General features: G+C 46.7%; 1 protein-coding gene across 6 annotated transcripts in view; it reads right to left on the minus strand.

The window, feature by feature from the left end:
* LOC104142271 (ankyrin repeat and fibronectin type-III domain-containing protein 1) overlaps window positions 1-15967 on the minus strand; it is a 348255-nt gene that overhangs the window by 311140 nt on the left and 21148 nt on the right. The window contains exon 1 of one of the 6 annotated variants that reach the window (XM_068908670.1): window positions 1073-1417. The exons of the other annotated variants lie outside the window; for them this stretch is intronic. The gene's annotated coding sequence lies outside the window, so the exon portion shown is untranslated. Of the gene's footprint in view, window positions 1-1072; window positions 1418-15967 lie in introns of those variants that run through there. 6 annotated transcript variants of the gene reach the window in all.

Genomic DNA, 15967 nt, shown 5'->3' on the forward strand with positions numbered 1-15967 from the left:
TATTGAGATTGGCAAGAGCTCAGGAACAAGTAACTCTTTTCCCTGCCAACTCAAGGGAATGGGAGGGGAGGAGAGGAAACTCATTAAAAGCAAGATACAGTCATTCCTCTCGCAGAGAAAGGAAAGAAAGGGCTGGCCCAGGCACCCACCTGACTGCTAGGACGGGGAACTGAGCTGCCAGTCTCATCCCAGATAGAGAAGCAGGGAGAGGCAAGTATGCCACATTGCACCATGGCCTCCCATCCCTCAGACAGCAGCTGCTCTTCCATTTAATTTTCAACCTTCAGTCATGACCATTTGCTTTTGACCACTGGCTCCATAGAATGGTATTTTATGTCAGAACATGAATTCTCTCTGTCCACTCTGTTGCTGTGGCCCTGGCAACAGCCCCATTCCCAGCACTACAGTGGGATGCAGGTTCCTGGGCTCAGTCACAACATCAGGTGCAAGGGGCATCTGCCCATTATTACGGCACCTGGTACTACAGACCTGCCCAAGGCATATCTTGAATCTGGCTCTTTATGCCTAGAAGCTGAAGAAACTCCACAGACATGGAGAAAATTACATTTCCTGAGGAAAGCAAACACAGTAATTCACACATCTCCGAAGAAGACCCCAAAAGCTGCACGTCCCAGAGCAGAGCACTGCTTGGTAACTGAGCACATGGTCCTTGGCAGAGCTGGCTGGATTCCTATCTGCTACACAAGGAACAAATCCAGGCTTAACCATATCCCCATTCGTTGGCACAATCAGAGGAACACAACGGCTTAGAATGACCATGCTTTTATTTTTAATTTGGTCTCTTCTGGTTTCGCTCTTTGTCAAAAGGAGAAAAGGGGTATTTCAGTGGCAGGCTGTGATGCATGGTGACAGCAGGCACGAGTGAGCCACATGCAGACTCCCATAACCATGACATAGACTGCGATAGAGCCCCATGGCACCCCTGAAACAGCCCCCACAACACACCACAGCACCCTGAGGAGCATAAGAGAAAAGAGCAAAAGAAAAAAGTGCTACATACTCATTTTGCACCTGGGGAACCACAGGCCAGAAATCACATGGTGTAGCCTACCTGAGAGCGGCTGCAGCAGAGCCTGGAAGCACAAGTTCAGTCTGAGTCCATCTTGCAGATGAAGAACAGTCTTATGAAAGCACCAGCTCTATTCAGAGGCCCAAAAGCAACCTCAGCCCCTTATTCTCACCACTGTTAGCACTACATCAGCAATGATTTAATTCCCTGATCCCAAAAAACTGAAAATCGGGAAGCACATCCCCCCAGGACAAATGGCTGCTAACAAAAGCAGCCAGGCACAGCTGTGCTCCTCCAGTGCACAGAGCCTGTCTACACGCAAGACTCCAGTCTATCAGCAAGCAAATCCTCTTTGCCTATAGGCAAAAGAGTCGAAGGGGAAAGAAAAAAAAAGTATCAAGAAACTCTTTGTCTACAAATAGCCTAGCCAGCCGCACACGCAGCATGCATTTCCTGCTGAGGGCAGAGGGGGAGCCTGAACTTCAAAGATACCATTTCCACCTGCTGCCCAATATTGTCTTCTAAAAATAAAAGTAAATATTGAAGAAAACCTCTTTGTTTTTTTTTCTGCTGGGTTAGAGAGATTTTTCTGAGAGGAACAAACCGTGGGTGTTCTTCCCAAGCCCCTTGGAGCATCCTCTGAGACCAGGGTAGCCCTGAACAAATGGACTCCCAGGGACTCGCATGTAAGGAGAGCGAGCTGCCCTATCCTTCCTCCTCTCCCAGAGGTGCCAATGTTGACAACTATCTGTCCTGGGCTCCACCTATGTCAGGCAATCACCTGCTCCCTTCTGCTACAAATTCCCCAGACAGCACAGGACAGCAGTGCTCAGGCCCTGCAGACAGCGGGAACAGGAGGAGGAGCCATCAAACCTTCATAAACAACAGCAGGAGGAAAATTGTTTCCCTGTTGCAGCACAGAGAGAGGAGGACCATTGCCCAAAGCACAGAAGATCTGGGTCTGAGCACACTGCTCTTCTTAACAGTGCATCAAAGCCAGAGAAGTGGCCATGTACATATATATGTGTGCGTGCGTGTGTGTATGTATATACATACACATCTCACTTTTTTAATTCCAATTTTTAACCCCTAATGGCCCTGCGCAGCCAACATCACTGATTGAAAGCAAATACAAACTTCATCACCTAGCAGCTGCCATAATCTTACTGTTTTGTTAGTTTTATGCTCAGTCTTTTTCTTCATCATTGAGCTGCAGTACAAAACTGCAAGGTAATGGGAGACAAACACAATTATCTTTTTTGATCTCTACACGTAGTAAAACCAGCATCTATTGATAACCCACAGGTACAGCTGTCCTCCCAGATTTTATTAAGTTGCTTATCTAAGCAAAAATCTCACTTGCAGGGAATGGCCTTACTACCTAAAGCAAAGCTCTTCTCCCCTTCTTAGAGCTTTTTCTTATATCTCCTAGCTCCAAAGAACAGCCTAAATAAAAAAAAATTCCCATTCAACTTCCTGAGGAAGGCACCTCAGGACATTTCATCAGTATATAGATGAGACTTCATCCCTAGAGATGGACACGTGCAAAGAACAGCCAGGTTCTTCGGGAGATGAGTGATAACAGAGGTTATCCATCCCAAGACAAGGGGCAGTTTGGGGGGCAAAGAGGAGAAAGAAGTAAAGCTACTGCTGCCTGCTTCCTTCAGCAACTGGGAATTGCTGTCAGCTATTTGCTAAGCTGCAAGTCAGTGCACAGGGAGAGATTCCTGTCGAGCACCTTGCATGGAGATGAACACATTTAAAGATAATGGGCTTGACAAAGCCCTAGCTCCATTAAAATCTAGCAAAAAAAAAAAAAAAAAAAGACAAAGGAAAGAGATCCATTACAGCAAGCATCCTCTCCAGGGCAGTTATACCCCATGGGAATAACGAAGTGCAATAACCAGGAGTGGACAAGCAAATCAGCACAGCCCTGTGTAATAAACAGGCCTGTGAATGAGCACAGCAAAGCTTGCTGATTAAAATGCCATTAACTCCTAAAGCATCCACTTCCGGGCTACCAACTTTTTTTTTTTCCCCCCCCTCCACAAGCAATCACAGTGCCCTGAGACTGGGAGGGGATGCAGTCTTCAGAGCAAGCAGCGTTGCACGATGCATGCACTGCAAAGGACGCTGTTCTGCTTTGGCTGGCCCAGCCAGCTCCCCCAGCCCAGCTGGCTCCCCCATCCCGACCAGCTAACCTGGTCGCATCATGCCAGAAGAGTGGCAGGAGCTGAAGGGACAAGCACAGCCACACAGAAGAGAAGTCCTCCCATCTCCAAACATGATTCAGCCCTGCAGAAAGCCCAATAGGGCTCTGCAATTTGCAGATCTTCCAGTTAAGGAGTACTGGAGTTTGAGGAAAAAAAAAAAAAATCAACATTAAACATTGCTAATTAAAAAAGAAATATAGCCTTTCTGTTTGGCAAGCAGCACTTGTCTTACTGTTCAACTATACTGTTCCTGTTCTAATGTCAGCTTTTAGTCTCTGTCCCTTTTGGCCAGGCAAGATCTTGCCACAAAGGGAACAAACTTCATAGTCCAAGGTCATGCCCTGATTCCCATTTAAGCTAGAGTAGCAACCCAAAGAAACAGTCACACAGTCTCTAGAAGAGCTGGTGACTTCTTGAGGTCCTGCAGGAAGCCTGGGGCAAAGCAGAGAACCGCTGTCTCCCCCAATCCACATTAGCATCATCCTCCTCAGGGCTACGCTGATCTTTTCCTCTCCCTGGGAAACAGTTGAGTTATTTATAACCATCTTCACCGCTTCAGACAGTGTGCTCCATTAAAGAAAGAGGACACAGAAGCATTCAAAACCCTTCAGTCTCTTTCAGGGACAGGTTCAGCATTTTCTACCCTAACAGCTGAGTTTAATGCAGGATTGCTCATTTTTGTCAGCCATCCAGTCACTTTTTTCTCAGTCCTGTCAGGACTCTTGGAGGCGAGACACCAGTTCTGGTGACCTGTCACCATTTCACGTCATACAAAAAAAAGTCATGATCAAACTGGTGAACCAACTGCATGTAAAAAGAGAGAAAATGGCTCAGCCACTGATTAATGCACGTGTGAGCCAGAAAACCAAGCCATACTAAAAATTTGCAGGTAAAAGAATATATGGGCTGTTTCACTAACTGGCACCCACAGTGCTGTCAGGACAGAGCAAAGGGCGAAATCCATGCAAACCACAAACCACGCATGTCCGGAGGCACCAAGTCAGCTAGCTTTGATCTCCGTCCACCCATGTTTTATAACCACACCTCAGTCCTGCGGAAGCACACTCACTTGGTAGAGAAATGCCAGAATCTGAGAAGTGATGCACAGTGCCAAGCTGGGGGGACCAAACCAAACAGCAGCTGTATCATGGAGTGGCCTGATGGGCCAGGACGTGTCCTGGCCACAACCATGCTGCTGGGAGTGCTGCCAGCCTGGAAGGGACATGCTGGCAGCACTTGTAGTAGGCTACAAGCTGGAAGAAGCAGAACATAATGTTAACCAGGAGCCTTAAAGCAAAGTAATATTCACTGTAAAGAAAACTCACAGCTTTTAACACTTTGGTTAAAAACTGACAGCTAAATCCAGCTAAAGGTAATAAACAGCTAAAATACTTACAATATAAGAACATGACACACCAGACTTACTAAGAGAGAGCAAGTCAATAGCCTTGTCCCTTGCCTTCACAGAAGCCAAGTGTTTTCTAAAGGGGAACAGTAAGAAGAGCACACTTGATCTCTACCTGTGCTTGCTGTCTTAAGTCATCTCAGCATATAGAATGGTCAAAGCAGCCAACATCTGAGCTGCACTGGTCTCCAGCCAGAGCAGCAAAGGGGAAACTTTAGAGACAATGCTGAGGTCGGGAATGAAAGAAGTCAGCAATCTATCTCCCTAAGAAGCACAACAGCAGCATGAAAGACAACAACACTGTCCTTACACAAGGACCTGTTTATTAGGGCTGTAAATGTTTATGACACTCTTATCTCACAGTTGTACCAGGATAAGCAGCAATTTATTGTTAAGTTGTGCAACCAGAACTTTACATGTGTATGAATTTATTTATTCAAGCACATCCACTGGGAATGCAGAGCCTGCTCATCAGGACCATTCTTCTCAGTCCTTCTGACAGCCTAGAGCTGATCAAGGCACAGAGAGATGCTGCACAGCTTAAGTGCTCCAATATGATCAACTCTCTCTTATGCCACGGAAAGGCTTTGTCTTTCCTCCAATCTTCTTTTTAATTTATTTCAAAGTGTGTTTCTTGATGCTGGCATTAGAGGCAAAATTAAAACCATGAACTTGCCAAAGCTATCAGCATTGCTCTTTGTCCCAGCAGCTGCCAGAAGATGTGGGGAGCCAGGGTGAATGCCCCAAGGGAAGGCTGGGTGCCTGGCAGGTCTGCCAAAGCAGGTTGCACCTCGCCAACCAAACATCCTCTGTAGCCTCCAGCTCTGCAGCCTGCATCGTCTTCTGACTAGGGAGATCCAGCCTCCAAAATCCCCCAGGTACAGGCAGCCACTGCTCCACTTTAGGGTGCATGCTGGGAGCAGGGAAGCTTCACAACCACACCATGCAACAAGGATATGCACTGCACAGGCCAGCCCTAGGCCATCCCGCTCTTAGCTGCCCTCCCAGCCCATCTGCTTTTCACTCAGCTCCACAAAACAAGACAAGATGGCAAATACAGCCAGTCACTTTTGCAGGACATCCCTCAGCCCACTGCAGACATACCCTCTGAAAGCACTGGTTGCTCTCTGCACACCATGAAGGAGAGCAGAGGGACTCACTTACAAACCAGCCACTGCTAAAGGCAATGCAAAACCACCCCTCTTAACAGCCAGGACAGTGAAACTCAGTGTACCCTGGAAAACAGAAGAAGGCAACAACCCAGCCCTCATCTCTCCTTCCCATACCTGCACTCCTCCTCCATACAGTGCATGTTAAGCTACGTGCAGGCAGTGTAACAGTCCCGAGGAGGGGCAATTACTAGGATACCTCTCCCAGTTAATTACCTGACCAGCTATTTACATTTCTGTACAAAAATAGCCTTGTTCAAATTCACAGAAGTAACCAAAAATTTTTATATTTACAGAACTACAGCCAGCATACTATGATACTGCTCTTCCTTGGCTCCTCTCAGCACACACCAAGGGCGAATCAGGTCTCCTGTTCTGGAGGAGAACTGGGGCGCAGAGTGGTGACATGATCTTCTCCAGCCAAGCAAGGTCATAGTTGCCTCTTCAAGTGCCCTATCCACTAAGGCTCACCAGCTCCAGCTATACCATGGTGGAGCTGGACCACTATAAATAAGGACAGCTTAGGTGGTTTTGAGCCCCAGTCCTAGTCCCAGTACTTCTAGTCATTCTTTGCATCCAAAAACTCATTTCTAACAGCACCGGACATTTTTTGAAGCACTCTCATCTGCTCATCTTCTCTTTCAAGCACATGTTAATATGTTGCTGAGCCAAACTGCACAGCGCTGCTTCTGGGCCCTGAGGCTGATCTCCAGCTCTGAGCAGCAAGGACACACAGTCTGAAGATGTGCCAACAGTTAGAGCAGACAGTTCTAGGAGCAGAGACTTCAGCAGCAAGGGGATGAAGGAAGAGCACAGCAAGCTAGGCATGGGAGAGGGCAGGAGTGGTTTTGACCTCCCACTTCTACCAAACCTAACAGCACATCCCTGTAAAAACAGTAGTTTTCAGCTTGCAATTCAAAGTACTTCCGAATCTATAGTATATTTCTAAGGGAAATGCAAGACAAAACAATATAGCTTCATAGGCAGCACAGAACCACCCACACATGAAGTTTTTGCAGGATTCTGTACCTCCTCTGGAACACACTCAGGAAGCCGCAAATCAAAAAGAGGTTGAAAATCTCTTTGCATCATCATTAAAGGAAAAGGAGAGAAACCAGCCAAAATAAGATCAAGTGCATGTCCTCTGAGCCTCAAGCCAGCCTCAAAATTAAATCCCTAGTTCTGAATGACAAATTAATTATTTTACCTCACCAAAAAGTCAAAAAGTTTTTCATTTACTCATGAGCATTCACATTCAGGACAGGAAATGCTCCTTAATACAGTTAATCTGCTACCAAAAAAAAAAAAAAAAAAAGGTTAAGCCTGCTGCAAACCTTTCTTCTGCAACATTGCATTTCTGCATGGATGCTCTTCATTTAAGATCAGGCATTTCTCCACAACAGACAGCTGGTTCACACGTGCCTGGCTTTTGCTCAAAGAGCTCCATTCCCTGGGACACAATGTCCCAGGATCCCTTTGAACAAGGGCTCTCCTACCTAATCGCCTGCCTGCAGCAGCCCACCAATACCCAAGTCCAGAAGCCCTTGGGAAGGGTATAAGCATTACTTTTTAGCAATGAGGTTTTTAAGCAAGTTGCATTATAAGTGCAGGTGGGAACTTCTCTGCCTGGAGGGTAAATAAGGACCAGTGACCTTACTGACCTTACTGAGTCACTGCTCACTGACTCATTGACTGGCAACTGTGGCAACGTGGCGTTGGTTGAGTTGTAGGCAAGGAGATGTCATGGTGACATGGGCTCACGTTTACTCTCCCCTAACACAAAAGTAGGGAGTCTTGCCAGATCTCTAAGACAGCATGGATTTTTGTTTGTAAAGGCCATCACCCTTCCACTCTTTCAGATTAGTTCTGTTGCCCCTGTGCCCTCTCCCATATCCCCAAGAAGTCAGGCCAGTCTAGCTCCAGGCACAGCTGCCACATGCCACGCAAAACCCAGTTTGCAAGGATTTACTGGAGACAATACCCATGCTGAGCTTTTCCTGGCATAAATTCAGCCTTCTGTGAGTGTTACATGGTCCCTTGGGAGAGAAGGGAAGAGGTACTTACTGCTCTTCCAGTGTTGTTGCTCCACCCACACAAACACACTCTTTGCAAATACAAAGATCTCTTCACAAGAAACATGAAAGGATTGGTATCAGAGAGCTCTTGCTTTGGGAGCAGTCAGCACAGAGGGTCAAAGCTCCAGTATTACAGCAAAGAAGAGATGATGGGGAAGTAGAGAAGAAACTAGAAAAGAATTGCATAAATAGCAGCATGGTCCTTACTTATTTTCATAGAGCATCAGATGTCAAGTAAGAACTTTCACTCAAGAGTGGAAGCCACTAATTCACTCCTTTCTGACAGTTTCTTATCCAGCAATTATCATTCCTGGAAAGAAGCTTAGTAACACACTTTGCTCTACCTTTAAAATTGGCAACAAAACATTGGCTTGCAACAAAAAGTATAAACAGGAGTGTTTCTCCAGGGCCAGAATATCACCTGCTGTTCCCAAGACCTCCCTCCCTCAGCTTCACTTAGCTGCTCAGCCAAACCCCGTTCCTAGCATGGGGCAAAGACCTACACATGGAGGCCACCAGTGGTCCCCCTGCACAGATCCACTCCACCTTGGTAAGAGAGGAGTCAAGCTCTCCGAAGGGTTTGGTCTCTCAAAGCTCCTGTGTACGGACATGAAACCTGTTGCAGTCCAGCACCATCCTGTTCCTGGGCTGGACAGGAAACACATAGTCCAAAAACATATAATGGGATGGAAATGAGAACCAGGACGCTGCCTCCCCTGCAGACAGAAAAACTGAGGTTATCCTGCTCGCACTGCAACATGTATGTGCAATATGCTATTTTTATCAGTTAAGATCAGCCATAGCCAGTGCAATTGTTTGGGACTTAGTGTCAGTCTCCGCTTGCCAATATCTTTCAGTAGACTTTCTGGTGAGGGGAGATTCATACACTTTTTCATGAGATTATTTTCTTGAGAAAAGGTCTTCTCACCCAGAGATGGTTTCATGGTCTGACACCACTGGAAGAGCAATGAAACCCATTGCCTGCTAGCTCAGGTGCTGAGCCCGCATGTGGAAGTTCCTAAGACTCCACTTCATTGCTGGCCCTGCTTTTCCATTTTTACATAGAATTAAAGAAAGGGAATATTTCTAGATTCTTGAAAACTGTCCCAGCCCAGAAAATACCATACTCTTTCTCAGCTCTAGCATACTACATTAGGCACAGTTAATTTTTCCACTGCTGTTTCCAAAACTACTCCCCTTCAACACAATACTTTACAAACAGCAATAAAAAAAAAAACTCAACCCATTAAAAAGTTGTAGGAATAATGAAGGAAACAGTCTAACACACAGCAGGATCTTCAATCTAGATCTCTCAGGTATTATCCCAGGGAGAAACCTTCTAAAAACAGCAAAAAGCCAATTTATCTTTCAAAGGTTATTCTATGTTTTGGTTTGAAGGGAACAAGAACTTTTCAGTACACAGCACATGGCACCATTCCCTGAACTTCCTCCTGCAAGGCTGTTTGTTTAGTAATGTTGGTTAATTTAAGAAGAGACAGCAATAGTCAGTCTATCCCAGCCTACAATCAAGAGTCCCGAAAAAGAAGCAAAACTTAGTTTGAATAGAGAAAATTTAGACTGTTAAGGTAGTGTCTGCAAACATATCTTACGGGTGGGCCAGAATTCCGTGAAAACTGAGCGAGTTCCTCCTGCTGGGCACATTTTTTCAGATTTTGGTGATGTTCTTTAGCTGGCTTCAGTACCCCATCCACACAATGAGAACTTCAGAAATGCCGCCTTACATCTAGCCTGGTATTTTGTCTCCAACCTTCTCAAAAGAGGCTATGTAGGGAGAGCACAAGAGCCTGCTGCCGGTCACAGCCCACTGGCGACTTCTCCATCCTCAAAAGCGATTGTTAAGCCTACCCTTTGCTGTCACTTATCTACCTTTGAGGACCTAAAAGAACCCTTCTTCCAGTTCCATGGTAACTTAGTATCATCAATAAGAAACAGTACTGTTGAATACCTCAGGGACACCAAGCACACAAGGGATGGAGAGACCTGCTCTTATAAGAGCTCTGCACAGCCAATAGGGGCAAGCATCTGTCCAGGTACATCCCTCTACCCAGCCAGCACCCAGACCCTTCAGCACATGCAAGACTCTGCAGAGGACAACCATCCTGGCGAGTTCAAGACAGTGACTCAGAAATATGAGATTCCTTGCACGTCTGGCTGCTGGCAGGATCAGGCCTAAAGGCCCTGAATTCTGTGCAAACAGTGTAGCATCCTTCAGCATGAAGCTACCAGCTCACACTTCTGCTGCTGTAATCAACAGCACAAAAGCTGTTCAGACTAAAAGTTACTCACCCTAATACAAGATCAGTGCAACACACGCTTCTACCATAGCCCGTATACTAGAATCTTACTGTAGCAGTCACTTCACCAAAAGGCTTTGTTTAAATACCCCTCTGATCCCAGTGTAAGCTATGTCTTTGCTTCTTGACATTTGCAAAACCCCAAAACACTTGGCTTGAAAGAAATCCAAAGCAAAATATGAAGACTGATGTTTTTCAAAGGCAGTTGTTGAGAGATCTTGAAATCGTTCAGTTTTTAAAAGGTTCTTTTCTTTAAGCCTAAACTGCTTTTTTAAGCATGTGACTTAAAATCAGACTAGTACAATTGCCAAGACTGCAGCTTCGCATTGATTTCTGCGCAGTGATCAGCATACTCCAGTCAGGAGGAGGAAGAAGAATTGGGAAGGTTGTGATATAAATACATGCAGATATTTGCTATGAGCGACAAAGGTCCTAGCTTAGCATATGCCCATTCAGGGACGCATCTGAAAACATACTCAGGGAGTGTGAGCATGAACTTCCACCTGAACATGAAGCATATCTGAGAAAATTTCATAAACACTGACTTATGTGCCTAACTTGAGGCACAGACTTTTGAAAACTTTCCTAAGCAGAGCTTAAATTAAATGCACTATAGATAGAGGAAACAGAAAACAAGTGCTAGTGACTTGAGTTCAGTAAGCCACAACAAGCAGACTGCAGAGAAGGCCAGGACAAGAGCCCATCACTAGCTGTGGGTGCTCAAATACGAGAGATGCCGTAGAGCAGCAGCTTCTCAGCTGACCTAACCAGAGCACGAGAACAACTGGGAGCTGAAAGCTCAAAAAAACTAAGCTATAGAATTACCTTGTGGGGGTCAAATATCCACCTGGACAAGGATAGCAAGCAAGGGCTTGACCTAGGGGCCTCAGCAGTCCCTTCTCAGCTTGAATTTCATGAAGCATTAATGGGCACTTGTGCTGTTCATATTGAATAGAATGAAACCTGCAATTTCATCAGAGCATAACCGCTTTCCTCTTCCTCCCTAGATGCTTGGAAACATTGTCATTGTTTAGAGAGAAACAGAAATACTGTAATTACATATTTCAGATATCGCAGTTGACAACAGCATTTCCATGCCCTCCCAGATAACATTTCTTGAGAACGTTTTGGTAAGCATAGTTTAACTGCAAAACTTTGTAATATTTGGGCTCCAGCTATGAAGTTTAAGTCAATTCATTTTCCACTGCTCATAATGAATTGGGAGCAAACCGCAGCACTGTTACAGCTCAGCTGAAGAATGGTACTGGGCCGCTTAAACAAAGAAACAGAAGGGAAGGGAAAGCAGGAGCATCTTAAGATATGCTGATCACAAGCTATTTTTTAGCACATCATGAGCACATCTCCATGTACACAGACTACACATACTCCCACTATGCTCACAAAACTCATTCAAGGCTAATGGCAAGACTCCCAGTGACTTTGCTGTCACTGGATTTAGCCCCAAGTAATCCCTATAGTATGCCAAGTCAAGTTACTCACGGTTGAGCTCTTTTTCCAGAATCAGACCCATTGTAACTGTCACTCTTTCAGGAGGATTTCTAGCTGCACTTGAATGTCAGTGCCCCAAGAAAAAGGAGAGTTGATGATCCTTTCAATAAAATAGTAACCCTCTCTGCACTGGATATGAAGGCTGTGTTTAATGTTTGCAATATGGGCACTGCCTTTAAGCATCTAGCTTTTATAAAAGATGCAACAGGCAACTGCACCATGCATTCTCATCACCCAGCAACCCTCCTGATTATTCCAGTTTTTGGAAATTTCCCATTTCACCCTATCTGCTTGGTGTAGATGCACAGAAAAAGTTCTTCCAACTTTCAAAGAAGTGGGATGGAAAGACTACTGAATTCAAAGAAACGGAGACGGCAGTCAATAAACAGTGACTGAAAACCAACAGCGTGGTGCAAGAAGGATGGAAGACCCACACCGGCACACATTGCATACAAACACTTTACCTGTCCTTCCAGTCAACTCAAAACACCATGCTCAGGCATGGGGCTTTCTCCAATCCTCTCAACAGCTGAGAAGCAGACCTGGTTTTGAGCAACAGCCATGGCCAGCTCTGATGCGTTTAGTGGGCAGCCTGGATATCCCAAAGAGCCAGTGTGCTTTGGAAATGGCCACCGCACAATGCTTGAAGACCATTGCACCTGCCTTCATCAGCATGGCCTGCCAACCTAACAAGGTTCTGCTCTTGCTAGTTGAGACCATAGTGGCTCCTATATCCATTTAGGTGCTGTCTGGAAGCACATCTTACTCCTTCCCCGCCCAAAGAGTGGAAGTTCAAATCAAATGAACCAGTTTCTCCACATCAGTGAACACTGTGCCTACAGCCAGGTGCAGCAACATCAAAGAATTCAGCTAGCCTTAGCCCTTGCTCTTGCCCTGTATAAAGCAAGGTGACTGCCTGCGGTCACCACTGGTGCTTTCAGGAGGTAAGAACTGCAGCAAATAACTCCACAGCCTCTTCCTAAACTTTCCCAAATGCCCAACCACTGGTTGTTTCTGAGCTCTTTCCACTGAGTGGTGACACAACCCATCATGACTCTCATGCTAAGTTTGTACAGCAGCATCCCAAAGAGTTGGGTCTTTATCTCCATGCAGGCAGAAAATCCATCAGAGAAAAACAAAACAAACAACCCCCCTCAGAAAAACTCTACTGTTTTAAAACATTCTCCTTTTCTGCTCGTTCTCTAAGAAACGCTCCTCACTGATCGCAGCAGCTCAATCGCAGAGTGCTAGATTTCTCTCCTCTACAGTCTGTTTTCAGTTATGTGTTAGAAGGGCAAGTAATGCAAAAGTAAATCTACAGTAAAGGCCAGGTAGTTTTCTCCACCCTGCAACACCAAAGGAATTCCCCTTTCACTTGCTGGAGAGGAGCTGGGGCAGCAGAGTCACTGCTGCAGCCCGTGCCTTGGCAGCAGAGCAGCCTGAGCTTTCCCAGCCATCCCACAGCAACTGCTGCCCACCTCACCCCAAAACAGGTAGGTGACGCTAGTACCTGCTCACCAGCAGAGCCACAGTCAGGAGCTGCATGTGCCCCCATCCTCCTTGGTAGCCCAAGCAGGGAGGATGGCAGCCCCTCTGAAGACAAGCCAGCACTACTCCTACGCTGTTCAGGACATGAAGCCTTACCTGTGGAGCCATCACCAAAGTTCACTGTTACATGCTCTTCTGGGGATGGAAAGGCAAAAAACACCAAATTTGGTAGCCAACAAAACAGGTAAGCTGACAGGTAAGGAGAGCCAGGTAAGAGCAGCCACAGGAGGCCTTAACGTCTCCTGGGAGAAGTTCTAGCTGCTGTGAACAAGCTCTGTCGGTTGCTCCTGACCAGAAGGGGTTGTGGCCTTTGTTCCAGCTGAACCCTGGCTAGGGAGAGTCAAGCAACCTTTTAGCTAGTGCTAGGAACAGGCCTGTATAGGAAGGAGCCAGGCCCAGAAGACAGCCAACAGATGCAGCGGTTCACAAAGAAGGAGTCTTCACCTCAGTTCAGATCAGCATACACATCCTCAGGTGCGGTTCTGATGCGCCACAGTGCATGTTCCCCAGCAGCTGTGCAAGTAGCTGTCCTTGCCATGTCAGAGGCTTTGACCCAGACAGAGCTTCCAACGGAAGGTGAAGCTCTGCAAGTCTCAGGCTACAGGGAGTGCCTGTGGCCTCTCCCTGAGGCTGGGGAAGACAGTCTTCCTTTTTACAAGAGGTGTGCTGCTGTTGAAGAGCTGTGTCACAAACTGAAGGAGTTGAAGGAGTTAAAGGAGGAAGTCAGCAGGATGCACAACATCAGAGAGGAGGAGCGAGATAGATAGGATCTTCTTGGAGACCCTCTGGCTTCAAGAGCCCAACTGCAATGTAGACACAGGTGGAGTCCATGCCTAGCATGTCCACTTCCTACTGCCCACTTCTACAGTAAGTGGAAACTCCAAGGAAGGCGAAGGCTGGAAGCTGGTGACTGCTTGTGCCAGAAGGAAGGCTCCTGCTCCTCCCTGAAGGCTTGCAGCTATAGAACAGGTTCAGCGCCCTCAAAGCTGAGGAGAAGCTGGGCATGCTGTTGAATGAAGCAACCGGACCAACAAACCCTGAGCCAGAGAGAAGCATCCGGAGGAGGCAGTGAGTGATAGTAGTGAGTGACTCACTGCTGTGGGGGACGGAGGCACCCATCTGCTGACCTGATACGTCATCTAGAGAGGTTTGTTTTTTGCAGGGGGCTTGGATCCAGGATGTTGTGGAGAGACTACTGCAGCTTCTCCATTCCCCTGACTATTACCTCCTGCTGCTCTTTCACATCGGCACCAATGACACTGCCAGAGCTTCGGGCACACTAGTCAGAGATACGGGGGAGCAGGTGGTTTTTTCCTCTATCCTGCCTCGGAGGGGGAAGGATGTGAGGAGGAAAAGATGGATACTGCAATTCAACAATTGTATGCACTGCCAGTGTTGGTGACAGGATTTTGGTTTCTATTATCTTGGGACCAATATTTACTTGGAGAGATGGGATCCATCTCACTAAGTAGGGCAAAAGCATCTTTGCCAACAGAATGGCCAACCTGGTAAGGAGGACTTTAAACCAGGAACGATGCAGGAGGGAGAGTTACAGGGAACACAGCAGCAACAAAATAGGGCTTAAGAGGGGGCACCTCAAGCACTTACATGCAGACAAGGAAGTGCCTACAGGACAACACTATGGGGAAACCTCTTGCACCCTTTCTGGGAAACCAGCATGCTCAGATCTCTCTCTGAAGTGCCTGTGCACTAATACATGCAGCATGGGGAATAAACAGGAGGAATTACAGATCTGCATGCAGTTGCAGGACTATGATCTCCTGGGTATCAAGGAGACGTGACGGGATAGCTCAGATAACTGAAATGCCACAATGAATAGATATAGGATCTGTAGGAAGGACAGGCCAAGAAGTCACCCTTCATGTGAGAGAGTAGCTGCAATGTATGGAGCTTTGCCTAGGGGTAGATAATGGGCCAACTGAGAGCTAACAGGTAAGGATTAAGGTGCAGACTAATACGGATCATGCTGTTGTGAGTGTTTGCTATAGGCCACCTGATCAGGAAGAAGTAGGTGAGGCCTTCTACAGTTAGAAACAGCCTCACGTTTGCAGACCCTGGTCCTCATGGGGGACTTTTAACTATCCCAAAATCAGCTGGCGGGACAACACAGCAAGGGACAAGCAATCGAGGAGCTTCCTGGAGAACATCGATGACAACTTCCTGACACAGGTGACAAGAGCCAACGAGGAGAGGTGCTCTGCTGGACCTCATACTTACAAGCAAGGAAGGGCAGTTTAGGGCTGTGAAAGTCAGGGGCATCCTTGACTGCAGTGACCATGAGATGGTGGAGTTCAGGATCCTGAGAGGAGAGAGCAGGGCCACGACCCTGGACCTCAGGAGAGAACTTTAGCCTCTTCAGGGATCTGCTTAGTAGAATTCCATTGGTAAGGGTCCAAGAAGAAAGGCGGGAGGGTTGGGGGGAGATCCAAAAAAGCTGGTTGATATTCAAGAATCACCTCCTCCAAGCTCAAGAACAGTCCATCCCAACAAGCAAGACGTCAAGCAAAGGGGGCAGTAAACTTGCTCTGATGAACAAGGAGCTCCTGGCAAAACTCAGACATAAGAAGGAAGTAAACAGATGGTAGAAGCAGGGACAAGCAACCTGAGAGGAATATAGGGACATTGCCCAAGCATGCAGGGATGGGGCTAGGAAGGCCAAGGCCCATTTGAAGTTTAAACCAG

This window comes from Struthio camelus, chromosome 15, assembly GCF_040807025.1.
Source record: "Struthio camelus isolate bStrCam1 chromosome 15, bStrCam1.hap1, whole genome shotgun sequence".
NCBI classification, from domain to species: domain Eukaryota; kingdom Metazoa; phylum Chordata; class Aves; order Struthioniformes; family Struthionidae; genus Struthio; species Struthio camelus.